General features: G+C 38.1%; 1 long non-coding RNA gene across 1 annotated transcript in view; it reads right to left on the bottom strand.

The window, feature by feature from the left end:
• The window catches only part of LOC130581502 (uncharacterized), a 48448-nt gene continuing 32082 nt past the window's right edge, over positions 1-16366 (bottom strand). Inside the window, exon 3 of the long non-coding RNA XR_008966212.1 lies at positions 1-154. This is a non-coding gene — a long non-coding RNA (uncharacterized LOC130581502). The remainder of the gene's footprint in view (positions 155-16366) is intronic.

The raw sequence follows: 16366 nt of genomic DNA, 5'->3' as shown, positions 1-16366 counted from the left end.
AAATAGGATAGTCTGACAGCGAAGTTTTACATTTTGTCCAGGTGAAACACTTGTAATTGTTCTGAGGTCTTCCTGGGGAGAGCTGCAAATCTGGGGACCACTGCTCAACAAATGCGGTCTGTCGAAGTTTCACCTCTGTCCCAGTGGAAGACAGCTGTCAAAGGAGTTAAAGACAGGCAGGGTTAAGGAAGCCTGAGCTGGACTGAGTCAGGACAGTTCGCTCATTTTGGGACTGTTTGCTCCATTTTACCATGCTCCAAGTCAAAACAGCACAGATACCGAGTGGTCCTTTTCTCTCATTGAAGTAGTTAGGTTTTTTTAAACCCTCTGCAATCTTTCTAAGGTCAGTCCTTTCATGCGCTGCCATAGTCTGTTTGATAAAAAAAGCCTGGAGGTCACAGTGATGCCTTGTGATAGTCAGAGACTGCAATACCTGTCAGAGGCAGAGAACATTTCTGTTGCTATGGACCTTTAGGTGCAGAGAACAGTCCGAAAGGCAAATWAACAAAAAGTACATGATTCCTTAAAKGTGCCATTAGAMAAGTTAAAGGAGTCCACATCCTGGATCTTCTTTTGCATAGACTTGAGKGCTAAAAAGGACAACTCCTGATCTGGAGAAATAAAGAAACTTTCCAGGAAAAAGTAAATTAAGACCTCCCAAAACATCAGYGTTGAAGTAATCAGGAGAAGAAATTTAAGGGAAGCAATCAATAAAATCTTTTCAGCTGCATATCAGTGAGGAGAGGGTACATTAGAAATATGTATTGCTGTCCATTCTTTAAGAATAATACCGACACTTCAATTTCTACCAAACTCATGAAATTACAGGAGCTGTTTTATCAACCCACCTGCCAAATACATTTCCATCTTTCTCTTTCGCACTGCTGTCCTGAACAACTATGGCAGGTCTTATAAACTGGAGGATGGGGGGAGGGAGGACAAGGACAATCATCAGCCTCACAGCTTCTCCCCTTTACTTATTCTACAGGATGCTTAAATGTCACTCTCATGGACAAACTGGCAAAACACACATTTCAAACCATCACAGGGCATATTTACCTCTGGATTCCTTAGGCTTCTACAAAGGTTTGAACTGTGTGCCGCATCTGATTTAGAGATACCAACTCTAAAAGGAGCAAATGGCTTTTTGAAGCCTTTGAGACACCATTAGATGACAGTGAAAAGCAGGATTAGTACATTCAAGAGCATCCACATCTTCAAAAAACAGTATCCATGATTATACCCTGCTTTTTATGCAGTCATGAAGGAGTAARCCCATGCCACAAACCACTGTGTAAAGTCACAAGTAGAAGATCAATAACCTCTCCTTTCCTTTTTTCCTCCTTATAAGTGATTTTATCACTATTTTRAGTTAAATTCTGATATTCCTGGTAACAGTGCTATAAAAAACACTGCTGAGGAAGACACCAGTAAATTATCCAATCTATATTCCTGCCCGACAGCAGGATCAACTGTAATTATTTCTGACAGATATTTTCATAACTTGTTCTTCACAATGAAACATGCCCTTGCAATTTACATTACAGTCAGTGGAGAATTCCTGTTTGCAAAGAATAAAATCTGTAGCATCAGAAGAACAATGCTCAACAATATGCAGTGCTCACAAAGATATACAAGAATTCACAGCAAATTTAATTTAATTGCTGGTAGAAAGGTTAATCAGGGTTATGACCACTTCCTTGATGTTTTTTTTCCAGAAAGTTTGAGAGTTTTAAAAAAAACGCTACTCTTCACCTCAAAACGCACACTGAAAGTGCCAGAGGGCACATCATAATTCTTTYCTGTTTTTTTCCCTCACACCTACAGAAAGTTCACAAAATTTTTCTTCTTGTAAGTTATGAAAAAAAGAGACATTGAGGGTAGAACAATAATCAAAAGGAAGGGTCACAAGTGAAAAGCTTTGAAAACAAAGAAYGTTTTCACATCTCTTWCTAGAATTACTGAAGGAGAAGATCAGACTGGTTCAATCACTCACATGGAACCACTYCMCTAAASCTTCAATCCARTAYGCCAAGAAAAAGAGTGACCGATTGGGWAGACTTGCTTGCAAGTACATGCACACAKCCCACATAAATAATCAGACTATGAAAAGAAGTGCTCTACAGCAGAYAGAGCTGTTCCTTTAACTCATTSTTGCTCTGAGTTTTCCCAGCTGTGGGTGCAAAGCATTCTTGCAACTTAACAAAATAAGAGCAAAATACATCCTGTAAAAACTGTGCATCAGTCACCAATTCTTAACATTAGATAATTCAAGTCAATAAATCCAACATTGAATTATATAATACTGCCAACTTATTTATAACACTAGTTATAAATATTTACATTTTTACATTTATAAATATTTACATTTTTACCCAAGTCTAGTTACTCTGAATCTCTCTACTCTATTTTACCCGAGACAAGTCTACTCCATTTTTACCCGAGTCTCTTTACTCCATTTTACCTGAGTCTAGTTCCTCTGATTTTTGTCTGTTAATGAAGAGCCTGTGTGTTTAATATCCTCTTGTGTCAGTTKCTTTACACATGCCAAATATAATTTTAAATAGCCAGTGCATCTGAATTACCACAATCTGATGATTGTGCCCCTCATAGTTGCGAAAAGGCAACAAAGAACATATTCAGTAGCCTCAGAAGATCAAAAATGAAAGAATATGCAAAGTTTTCTCATTTAAAACCAAAATGAATCAGGGATTGTTTGTGACTTCAACACATGATCTCTGAGAACATGGAGAAAAAAATCCACTTGGCAAATGAAAGGGAGACCTAGGCACATGCTTATTTAACGAACTTAGCCATAAATTCAAACAGTTTCTTGTCTTGGAAAGATGCCTTCCTCTAACATCAGTCTTTAAGGAAACTACCAGTTCTTGCAGAGGGAAGAAAAGCAGGTTCACTGGTGACTGTTGTAAATCACTGCTAATGAAAGCTAAATCACCATACAAGAATCAAGCACCAAACCAAAGATGCGCCAGCAGGATGGACAAATAACCTGCTGAGAGAAATTACCACTGAAATAAAATTCTGCAGCATTAACTAAGGGCTAGCTTGGTGTAATGCAGAGCCAAAACACAGACAATATCTCATCTACACTGTGACCATGAGTGCTGCACAGCAAACATTTTTAAAAAACTTGTCAGTTTATAAATCTACAGCAACCATTATGAATACATACAAGAAAAGTCCATGTGTTGGGGGTTCAGTGTACTACTGATATCTTCTGGGTTTAATCCAAAAAAAAAATTGCACATGTAAAGGAGGACTACCTGGCAGTGGCTTACAGGAGAGCATTTTATTTGCCAGAAATTGCTCCCTTGTATCAGAGACACTGTGTAATGAGATTTCAACATATTATTTTTATGCAAATATGACAAAATTACACAGAACACTGCAAGTGCAAAGAAAATTCCTGCATGAAGAGTGTAAGCCATTTTTAATAATAAGAAYTGACAGCCCAGTTACTCTAGGCAACTTTTCAGTTGCTGCAACAACTGAACAACAACCAGCTAGAACACAACTTGTACATTGTCTTGCTAATTGTCCTCCCCAGTGCTGGCCAAAGTCAACTGCCCAAGTAGCAAATGGTGTGAAACTTGATGATCAGAATAAATGCCAAACATTTAAGCATGAATTGTAGAATCCTTGAATGGTTTGGGTTGAAGGGAACCTCTAAAAATTATCCAGTCCATTCCCCCTGCTGTGGACCAGCACATCTTTCATTAGRYCAGGTTGCTCAAATTCCYATCCATGAGCAGTACACTTCATAGGATACRTACACTTCATTTGAGGCATGAAAACAGACTGCCTTTAACAAAGATGGTCTCAGTGGTGTGTTGAGTTTGTCTTTACACTGTCCTTTCCTACTGATACTACACAGGAGCTTTCCCCAAGATGAGGTTTTATCAGCTTTCTCTGTATAGTGGGTATTATCCAATCCCTCTGAGTGCAAAATCCCAGTGCCTAAAGTAACAGAAATTATATTTCAAACTGGAGTAGCAAGACATTAAAAAAAATCCCTCACTATCCAACATATTTCTCATCAGCCAAGGCACATGGGTGGAAAACAAACCAGTGGCATCAACCATGCAGATTTAACTATGAGTATATGCAAAATTTTCACTCTTTAATTACAATTTATTTTCCTCATTGCATTAGAGGTATGATTCCATGCTGCCATACTTACACCTATTATCTCTCACCTGTAAAATAGTGTAAACCCCCTGCTGCTTCTAATGAATCCAAATCAAWCACTGCTCACTGGGGAAACACTGAATGGCATTTAGTTAAGATGAAGACTGGAACAGTTTTAACAGCTTATAGCTGRGGCAAAAGGGCAAAAGGAAGAGAGAGAGAAAAGAGAGGGATTGACTCTTCTTGCTTTCTTTCTATGGCATTGGCTAAACCAGCGTATTTTGAAACATCCCACCATGAGACAGGTACTTCTATCACTATGCGGAGTTTCACAGTAGAATTCTTCTTGTCATAACCACTACATCTGGTAAAATTACTGCAAAGTGGGTGTCAGATGTAATGCTGAATTGCTGACCTACAGAAACTATGAAGCACCTGGTACTGCAKGTTATACAAGAGCTATTAAGAATAAAGACCGGACTAAATGTTTGGAAGCTATCTTTGACAACATCAATAGGTCACATTTATAAACCAGTAAAAGATTTGAATGGGGTAAAAAATAGAGCTCTAAAAGCTCATTAAAGATTGTATTTGGTTTGATTTCCAAGAGGCAATCACATACCCTAGGTTTGGGTTGAGAATATGTGGTCTGATTTGAGACAGATAAGTCTTTCTTTCAAAAATAATTTGATCACTTTTCATCCAGGAGAAGAAATAAGGAAGTCTGGGGTGGAGAGGTTAAGTTCTGAAGAATGTATTTTATTACACTTTTTCTTCGTTTGGGTTTGTTTGGCGTTTTTAAATAAACTTAAACAGCATAAACCTTAGATTTCTACATGTGCTTTTGAAAAGAATGGCCTGACAGACTGAAGGACCTCTGCAGAAGTGAGGGCAGGAAAAAAGAATTATTTTTGGTACTGCCTGTCAGCTTCAGAGGGAAGGAAATCAAGGTCTAAGTACAAAGAACCTAGTCTCAGAAAAAAATGTACATAATCTAAAAATTTAAAACAGCTTTAGTGCTCAAGCTGCCTGAAGTCCTATAGGTCCCGATATGTCATTGTTATAGCATAAGTTGTGAGGGTGACAAAACTTTCTAAGCTTTCCTATACTCCCACTCCTGCAAGGCAGGCAGTTATCTGCTGAGGAAGGAACATGCTTCTTTTCAGACTACCAAATTTACTCTTCTCCACTAAGGAGCCTCTCCTTATGGGCCTGCAGCTGTATTCACTGTCCTAATGATACACCACATTGTGTACGGACCACTGTGTCTTTGCACTTCAGGAATGAACCCCTTACATTTGCAGAAATCCTGAAAGTGTCCAAAGTCACAAGTAAACAAACTAGGATAAGCTACAATTCTCTCCAGCTCCATAATTCTTTTTCTTTTACAACATTCACAGTCAATCAGCAATGGTCTTGGAAGAAAACATCTGTTTAAGTATCTTGACTGCACTGAGATTCCTTCATTTCTCTTCACGCTAAATGAGTTACAAAGAGGCAAACTGTTCCTCTCCATTCAGGAAAATACTGTGAAAAYACTTTTTCTGCAAGAAAGATGATGACTTGAGGGGAGAGAGCCACCTGATGCTGAGCAGTATTTAATTACAAATGTGAATGTGGCTGTAGATCACAAAACCAGCATGCTAATGCCCTGTGTTTCTCATTGCATCTCACTCTAGCTCAKTGGCTACCACTGTGATAGTTCACTGATGGGCCCAGTCCCTACTCACAAACAGAATAAAACTAATTACCATGTACTATGAGCAAAGCTCAAACTCTAGCATCAGCACCTTTTACCATATGTTCCTATCTATCTCATGGAAAGCACAGATAAATATCTAATTYACACTGCCTAAACAGCAAGCTCAGGCTGTAAATACATAAAATGTATGTAAATGAAACTTAAAGGAATGCTTTCAGAAACACTACCCCACAGGCCATTAAGGTTTCACTGCCAAACAGACAGATGTTGTCTCTCCTTAGAGCACACAGAGTTCTCTTACATCCTTCATCTGAAAAGATTGCAGCTCACATGTGCCCACGTGTTGATTTCCTGTCACTCCTGAAACCCATCCTGGCACAAAGCAGCAGCACTTCTTGCCAGCAATGTAACATCTGGGATTCCCTAGGCTGGCAAAATGCACCATAAATTCTAAGAGTAATTCATGTAAAGGAAAGCTAAAATTAGTAGGTGTCTGTAGATTCATTAACATGCAGCAGTCCTCACAAGCATGTGTCTTTGTATAGTTACTCAAATTTATGTAACTGTGACAAGTGTGTGCAGTCTTATGTTTGATTCATCGACCTTTTGTGATGTGCTGCTCAGCACTGGTTTGCAGACAAGGTGGCTCAAGGAGCTCACTGAATGAAGAGCCAAGAATCAATGTCTTTGCAAGAAACTCCAACATGCAGTTATCATCAGCTGCAGATAAGGAGGGTTAAAAGTGACAGCAATCAGAGACTGAAATATGCAACTGTTTCCTGAAACAAAGTTCAGAGGCACCACTAGCTGTGGAAGACCATTCATCTTGGCAACACAGAGATGGTAAGCTGAAAAACATATGCATGAAATTCTCATTTCTTTACTGACTGCAAAATCAAGTATAAGGAGGTCAACAGGCAGGTTGAAATAACTGTTGTAACCGGCTCAATGACTTGTCCATAAATAAACATATTAGAGAGGCACTCTGCTAACTTACTGAGGTTCCACAGGAAGAATTCAGCTAGCATTTTTCTCAGATTTGAAGGGATAGCTATTTTAATACCTTTCCTGGATTTGCAGTTACTTCTCTCTACATGCTGCCAGATTGCTCATGCTAAAAATGAATCTCCAGCTTTTCTACCTCCTSTACAGTGGAATGAAGCACATCAATGGCAAGATATTCAAAAACCTCTCTGAGAGAGAGCGAGCATGGGTCTGTGTCCTGCATCGCTTTGTGTTGTCAGATACGCACATTCTTGATGCATTTGTGCTCATCAAAAAGTTCAAAGCAAAACAACCCCCTTCAATAACAAACTGCCCGTGCTACAATTGTATATGTCACGCTGGAGGACACTGTGACATCTGGGGACAGATTAATAAGGACATGAGAGACAATTCCCTTTGGAAAGGGAAGGATTTGATAGCTTGGTTCTTTTCTCTGTTTTGTACTGGATCTGGACATGAATGCCAAATATCTTCAGGTCTCAGAGGAAGGCAAAATACTGTTATGAATCCCATGTCTAAAGTCAGGTCTCACACTCATCTATTGCAACACTGAAAGCAAGTTTCACTTTGAAAATAGATTTAGCATTCTCACAAATTAGGAATAAATTCAGAGTGCTGCAGGTTCAGCTTTGAAAAAGCCATCTTGAGCACTGCTAATAAATAATGGAATCACAGAATATCCTGACGTGGAAGTGACCCACAGGGATCATCACAAGTTCGACTCCTAAAATAGTCATGGTAGCATGCAGAGGGAGCAGCACCAGCTGGGTATCAACCCMTCCTTACTGCAGTTCACAGCAAGTTCCACACTGCTGGGACTCCACTCTTCCCAGAACTCAAATTAGCTRACTTAAAACTAGTTGCATATGTACTATAGACTTGCACTGACTACAGCATAAACATGTATTCCCTGCACTTCATGTACAGATAAATAGTTTACATAACTGATAATTGTTATGTTGTTTTAAAAAGGGAAAAGACAAATATTTGGAGGATTTAATATTAAAAATAGTAAAAGAAAAAATAAATTTAAATAGGCAAAGTAAGATCAACAAAAAAACAATGTACCTACAAATTCTGAAAATGAAATGGTATCTGCAATGATTAAGCATAGAAGAAAGTRGGGAAAAAAGGCAGATCATTGTTTTAGTATCTTACTCTTATCAATACCAAACAAGGKTGTCTAGTCAACAGAAATGGACAGTAATGCTGCAACATTATAACCTCAAACATTACCTAAGGAGATAAAATATAGAACAGACAGAATCTGTATGGATACTAATGTATCTGTAAGGCAACACTTATTTTCCATCAAAACCAAAGACATTGTAAGCAAGTCCAGCACACAAACTGAGTCTATTAAAATTAAAAGAATGCAACTAAATATAGACAAAGACAACCAGTATAAGTAAGAGGCCACTCCCAACTCCAAAAGGAAAGGGCTCTGCAATTCCTTCAGGTTTTAATAGAGGCTACACTTCAGCATGTTAAGTAAAGAAGATGCAAAATATATCACCATGAAAATTGAGTTTTCAAACAAAGAAGAGCCAGAGAGTACTAAGTAAAAGGCAATAAATTAATATCCACAGTCTCAGCCTGGAGAAGACACATAATATCCACCAAAAGGCATTCACTCTCTGGAAGAATAAGCTAGCAGYTGGGCAAAATAAGATAAATCTTTCTGTACAGATACTGACAGCATTTGCTGACCCCCATTCCCTGAATATCAGTGGCATCTTGTCTTTGGATTACATKATGTATAAAAACCACAAGATTTCTTACTCTCACAACAGAGAAGCTTTCTATGACTGATATAGACGTTTCAATCTTAGGAGTAATTTTTTTTTGTGCCAGTTCAGTAACTTCATTTCTGATTATAAAACACATTTGCAATCTCAAAAAAAATTACTGCAGTTGACACTTTTTCTGGYAGTGAGTTACTGTAGTCGATAGATATCTTTCTACTGATTTCACTGGGCTTTGGATTATTCCAGGAAAAGGTGTTCTGCTTTGCCATAAAGGTCTCATATTTATGGCATCAACCTAGTAGCTTTTGGTTATGGCAAGGCAATGGCAAAGCCACCKGGGGAGCCTCTGTCCTCCTGCACTGATTGGAAGCTGCTGCTGAAAACAGGTAGCTAGTGGTCATATTTTTATGGTGAACTGCAAGTTATTTGCTTATTTATTTCTTTTAAGCACTTTACTGTCATGTAAGGATCACAATCTCATCTTTCAGTAGTTATATATACTCACAATAAAGTATACTTTAATGAAATATGTAATGTATTCTTATTTATTACATTTATACATACYTTTAAGTATATCACAGATGGAGATTACTGTTTTATTTATTTTTTCTTTCACCAGAGTTCTAGAGTTCAAAATGCAAAATAAAAGAGTTCAAAACAATTACTGAAAGCTGATGCTGCATAGCAGCCACATACATGAGACTACAGGAAACAGTAGCATACCCAGTTGCTTTTGATACCCTCAAACCAAGGCACTAAGTTAGGTTCACCAAGCAGGTTTTACTGCTGGACATCTGAAGCAAAGCCCCATTCCACATCACTGACCTAGCATCTCCAAAAAAACCCTAAGCCACCACAAATGAACCATATACAAGTTGGATAAAAATGTCTGCCACTGATGATTTTCAAAGTTGCATTTCTAAACCACTTTCACAGAATGAAAGGAATCTTTCTTAAGATTTTGTTTAATGATTTGAGAGCCTGATAATCTAACTAGACGCAGTTAAATACTAGGTCACCCTCTTGGTGCCAGTCTCTGCATGAAGTATAGGTGGAGAAACGTGAATGAATAATAGGGCTTCCTGAAGATCTGTCTCTTCTTCCATCCTTTGAAAAGTTAATTTACATAAGAAAAAGCAGCAGAATATCCAAAAGCTGAAATATCAAAGTGAAAATACTGGCTCACATTTCATTTAGCTTCTGGTCTCCTCTGAGTTCATTTCACTGTCTGATTCTCRTCTCTCCTTGATGTAGTTACCTTTACCAGTTAGTGATCTGCAGTAACACATGAAGACTGATTGACATAGACGCTGCTTTTGTAGATGTGCTGTGACCTTKTACATGCTAAAAAAGATTTTGTTCTTACATTCTTTCTGCTTAGAACAATGAGTGAGGTTTTGGGCATAATCGAAAACAAAGCACTACAGAAAAAGATCATATTTCCATGTAGTTACTCTTTGTTTGAAGGCTTCTCTAAGTCAGGGCATGAACTGCCGGAGAAATCACAATCACAGAATCATAGAATGGTTTGGTTTGGAAGGGACCTTAAAGATCATCTAGTTCCAGCCTCCCTGGYGTGGGCAGGGACATCTTCCACTAGACCAAGTTGTTCAGAGCCCCCCCTTCAACCTGGCCTTGAACACTTCCAGAGATGGGRCTTCCACAACTTCTTCRAGCAGCCTCTTCTAATAYCTCTTCAACACCACAGTAAAGGATTCATTGTGCACTTGATCCCAACTCACCATCCAATTCTCATCCATACATGGTTGGCAGGCAAGCAAAATACCATGAAATTAGTACTGGTTACCTACCTACCAAACATTTCCAAAGGCCATCCCACCACATTCAACTGTGCCACTTGGATAGGGCTTCTCCATATGTGCCAATATACCCGAGAACAGAAGAAATGGAGGCCAGAAGGACAAGACTGCCAATTATAAAGCTATAATCGGATTGTTTTCTTCAGCCAAGAATTTAATTTTAGGTTGCATTCAGTAAAAAAAGGCAGGCCAGTTAGAAATGTAACTGGTTGACCTAGAAACCACATACCATAGTCAGTTATTTTTACATCTCTTTTCATGGATTTGTGTTCCTGGACAAAAATTAACTCATAGGTGTTCTTACAGTAGACATATTTAGACAAAGATCCCTGTGTATGAGATATTCAATGTTCTTGTATTTGCAGCCTGTCTTGCCTCAAAGTACCTAAAGAGGCATTTTCACTAGCTTAAAAAAAAAAAAAAAAGCTTTTCATTTTCAGTTCAGAAATCACAGGTTACAATGACTGAAGAGAGTTCTGTCGCAGTAATTCCAGCTGGCTCCTCCATCAGTACAATATAACATGACAGCTTTCACAATGCATCACCTTCCTTAAACACAAACGCTATCTTTCTGAAGTACTGCCAAGAAGTTTGGCACAGTTGCCAGCCTGGWTTACAAGGAGAAGACCACTACAGCACTGACTTGCTCAGAACAGAACACTTYTTTGGCAAATACACCTATTCTTTTGCAAAAAGCAAAGACWGTGGGTAAAGCACCACTCACAGCCRTGGGAGTCACCTACCAATAATACACACACCAGATAACTTTTAGTGGAAAAACTATGAGCATCAGCATTTGATGCTGTAACCTCACTACCACCAAATGCTACACAACAGTTCTTTCTAGAGCTACAAAAGCCAAAACACAGGATCTGTGCCTCCCCAGAGCTGACATCCAAAATGACATTAAGGTGTACAACAATAAAGAACAAACATGAAACAGACAATGGCAATGACAACTAGAAAGCTGAAAATATAAGTCAGTTGAATCAACAGTGGATAAATAGACTTTATTTTTAATTCTTTATTATTGCACTATTGTTTTTGGTGTTAATGATACTGACTCTTACTTTTGCTACYGTGATCGAGAAGACAGGTCAGTGCTTTCCTGAGAAAACAGGGACGTTTCAGATGGTGTTTGGAGCTGCATGGCTCATCCCACGCCATAAGCCTGAACAAATTCACTGTCAGAGCTCACAGCTTACGAAGCAAACTGGTTTAACAAGTTGAAGGTCACTAGAAGCAAGATTTCCCCAGCTGCTGCCTTCATATCAGACACTTTGGTTGATATGTCTCGCCTGTCAGCCTGACCTATAGACTGTAACAACAAAATACGGCCATAAACCACAAATACAGTGAAATTTAAGGTAAACAAATTATGAGAGTTTTCATACTGAGTAGTGTTAAGCTCTCTGTGAACTGGTAGACAAAAAAACATAGTTAAAATAATTTTTTAAGAAAGAACCCTCTCTTCCACAAGACAACAGAAAGGGTAAATAATTTTGCAGGTTTTTTCCCAAGAGAATGTCTCTTCAATGTCTACTATCAATGAAGAAAATYACTCTTCTAAAATTAAAGGAAGCAAACAAAAGCATCTTTTAGAGCTCTCCAAGTTCCCATCCCCATCTCTCAAACCTGACTATTCACCAAACCCTGAGAAAATATTTGTGTCTTTCATGGTACAGGCACATATTCCAAAAATAACATCTTTGTGTTGCCCACATCCCCAGTTCCCAAACTGTGCATTTCTTTTCTTGCAATGTTTCTAATCATGCTTCTTTTAACATATTTTTGTGTGTGTGTTTCTGTTACAGCCARTGATACAGCATTTTTTATTTTAAGCAGTTTTCCACCCTCTTGTGTGTTTCTACAAATGATAAAGGAACTTTTGGAGCCACACAGTGTGAAACTGTTAAAATTACTTATTTTGGGCATGCTGATGCATCAACAAATTTATGTACACCAGAACACTTTCTGGAAAATGCCTCTATAATCTTTGGGAGAAAAAAGACTATCCTTTTATCTAACTACTCTATCTAATACTCTTTGGTGTTTTAGATACATGTAGATTACTATAACCTTCCTTCTGAAAAAAAAAAAAGGTTCTCTTAATTCTGTTGAAAGATCCCTTTCCGTCTTCTTGATGGCTGCAGCTTTTTCCAGCCTGTTAGATCTTTTCAGAGCACCTAATTTCTGACAATTTCAGTTTGCTGCAGCACAGGAGACTGAGGTATATTAATCSAAATTAGAAGTAAATCCCTACCGTTCCCATGTGGGTTTCTTTTTTAGATGTTATCTTTGCTCCTCTACRATTAGAAACTTCCAGCAACAGTCACACTCAACAAGCACTGGTGTTCACTGAGTTTTACCAGTTTTCTGCCCATCAGGGAGCCCCATTTATAGCCCAAGTCCTTTATAAGTGAAACATAAAACAATCAAGGCTTTGTTTAATGACTCWCTTCAACAACATCAGCTGTAAAATAYAGATTCCTGCTTACCAAGTCTGCTTCAATAATTTTGTACATCATAAAAACCTTAAAAAAATTGTCCATCCTGACTCTTCCTATCCATCCCTCTCCAGAGAAACTTGGCATACTTATATCACAGACCTTTTTCCCAAGAGCTCATTTTCATGAAGCTGCATTATTTTTTACCAGCAATCTAGACAGATAACCAAAGTCCGCTTCATGCTGGGTGTTGCATATCTTYGTCCTTCAAGCTTGTATTTATCTCCCATTGTTCCTACCACAAACCCTAGAGCAAACAGTAGTCACAAGTCTGCAGTTGTCACAATCCTGTAATTTGTCAAAAGCAGTGAAAGCACAGCTCTGTACAAGTAGAAAAAAAATGAACTGGACTTCTTTCAGTGAACTGTTTGTCCTTCAACTTTCCAACAATCTGGGCACTGAATTGAAAGATGCCTTCAACAGCTTGAAGAACTGACACTATAGTAAAAAAAWCTGAGTCACCAGGCAAGGGAATCCACACTTCAACATGACTGTTAGAAGTAAGAAATGATCAAAAGTAAGAAGCTATAAACTTGTTCCAAAAAATGTGAATTCTCTTCTGCTCCCTGYCAGAGGTTATCGAAACCACTTTGAAAAGCTCCTGGACGTTGCCAAGTAAATTAGTAAATTGCAGCTGCCAACCAAAATCACTGAAAACCAAAAGCAGAAAGGGACGTCTTCCAGAAATTATTTAATAMCATGGAATTATATCTACAATCACCTCCTTTCTCTGGGATGCACAGCAAGTTGAGCCCTCCTTTGTGTCTGCTTTCTGGAACAGGAGCTCACTGGAGCGGAAATTCCCTTTATATTTGTGTCTTGTGCAGCAYAGATAATGTCACCAGTATTCTGCAAATACAGCACTGCAGCAGAACATCAGCACCAAGCAGCTGATTGTCAAAGCGACTTTATAAACTTAAAACTTTCTTTCTACAACATGGGACTTTTTTCAGTGCCTTCAACTGATAAAGATTAAACCAGTACTCCTCTTCCTCTTCTTGTTTAAGGAAGTAATAGATCTGGTATAAACAAGCTTTTTTCTTGGCCGTCTCCCCAGTGTTTAGGAATTTTAGGACAGCTCAAGACTGGCTTATTTGTTGTTCCACTCTTTTATGGTATTACCTGCAGCTATTCAAAACCAATCCAATTASGAGAAAAAGAAGAGCAACTTGACTGCCCTTCTCTACACCTCATACCTGCTAGAAAACCATCAKGATTTATTGGCACACCAAAACAATGTATGACCCCATACTGCATTCATAAGATCAAYCTTTTAGGTTCTCTAAGGAGAAAAAAAGACCACGTGGTATGAAAAACACCAGGAAGGAAGAAGTTTTAATATTTATGTCTAGAACACCCTTTACACCATGTTAGTAATTTAATGGAGGTGAGAATAGTGAAGGGGGACAATTCCTTTGGAAAACAAAATGCCAAAGACCTTGTGTAAAGTACAAATTTACCAGTTTCATAAGAGGGCTGGACAACTTTTTGCATGCTACATTGTTTTAAATGAAATGAACTCTCCTGGGTGTCATAATCTGTTAGTTAATACTGGAARTGGCCTGAAGGCCTCGTAACAAATGCGACCTTCAAAAATGGCATCTCAGTCTAAATGCACATCAAACCAACCAAAATAGTCATAATTCAGTAATCCCTTAAAGATGAGCTTTGACGCAGAACAAGTTACCACTTTGAGCCTTGGGAYGAAACGTATTTTTAAACTTGGATTTCTCAGCTCCCTCCCTTTTTGAAATGCTTATTGACCACCATTTAAAGCATTTAATAAGCCCTGGTTTAGGAAACTGACAGTGAACTACAGATGCTCTTGTACCAGAAACCAGATCATAGATGCAAAACAAAAATCTTTTTTGCTATTTCTGCACCATCACTCTGGTCAACAAAGTCCCAGAGAGACCTTATCACCATTCCATATCAAGGAGTCCGATATATAACTATAGCATACTTGCTGGACAGACAACAGACAAACTGTAAAAAATTATAGGAACGTAACAGAAGGAGTTTTCTGTAGCAGTAAAGCAGCCTGATCTACAGGGGGAAAAAAAAAAAACCCCAAAAAAACCAAACCACAAAACTGTGAAAAGGCATAACAAGAAAGGAATAGGAATAGAAGGAGAAGGCTATTATTTGCAGCACTTTACATAAGAAATTGCTTCTTGTTATCCTGATATATGCATACATGAAAAAGTACATCAAATGTCTAAAATGCAGAAATGCACTAATAGAGGGTCTTCCTTCCTGGTTGATTTTTTTTCTTTGTCAGTCAAGTGTTCATTAATAATTTCAGTTTAAAGTATTAAAAATTAAGTGGCAATATATTTTCCATTTCTCAGACTATTGCCCATCTTGAAACCTTTGATGGGTCTTGGTGGATGCTTTGAAGACTTAATTGGTCTGACTTTACTACAGAGCTGTATTCCTGTAGCTGAGCCTGCTTGWGCAAGTTTCTTCTCCCTGGCATCCTTCCAAGATTCTCTTAAATCCATTACAAAAGTAGGTAGATGTCCTTTCTTAATGACATTTTTACTTGCCYAGAGAAATTGAAAGCTTGTCAACCTTTCTCCTAGTCCCAGACTAAGATATTCTGTCATGTCCTCAATGATTCCATMTTTATTGTAATGAATTTACAGGAGTTGCTGGTTCTTTCTCTTTAATTGAATTCCAGACACAAGCCTTCATACTCGAATGACAGGGAGTCATAATACTGCTATGGAAATGGTTTTTCACTATTATTAAAATGCAAGGATGTTTTCAATGCATCAAAAAGTAAATTCTTCTTTGTTAACAGGAATAGAAACAGAAATTGTCTGCCTTTCAGGTTATTAAAGGATTTGAAGCAAGGATACTAATTATTTTTAGAAGATCCTTTCAAAATGGTCCTTTTAATGTTTCAGTGRTTTTCTTAAGATGATAAATTATAACCTGAAAAAAATTAAATTCTTCATACAAGGACATTTCATTCTAAATGAAACCATCCTAAACAAAAGCAAAACTCTGTTTGTATTCCTGTGCCACTTTACCATTGTTATTCCTTTCCTATTTCTCAATTTTTTTACCATTTTTGTCCCAAAGTAACCTTCACTCTCCTAAAATGGGGAATCTTACTGAACAGTAGTCATCATTTTAAGGACTGACAGAAGATAAGTTTATACATCTCACATTTGAGCAAAGGGAAATTTGGGGTGTTCAGGCATAAACTTTGGCAAAGGCAAAATAAGCAACTACTCACATTAGCAYGGCTCTGGGCACAGAACATTCCCCTTGACTACTCTGCCTAATGTGTTTGTGCCCAAGYGCTACAGAGACAGATTTGTTACTCCAAAGTTTAACTTACCAAAGTTAAACTTGGAGTTTAACAAACTCCAAAGCTGTAACTCCCAAGTTAGCATATATGGAGTGAAGACTACCATGGAAGCA

Source organism: Malurus melanocephalus, unplaced genomic scaffold (assembly GCF_030028575.1).
Source record: "Malurus melanocephalus ecotype Western Australia unplaced genomic scaffold, MMel_1.1 scaffold_413, whole genome shotgun sequence".
NCBI lineage: Eukaryota > Metazoa > Chordata > Aves > Passeriformes > Maluridae > Malurus > Malurus melanocephalus.
This window is presented reverse-complemented; position numbering and strand designations above follow the sequence as displayed.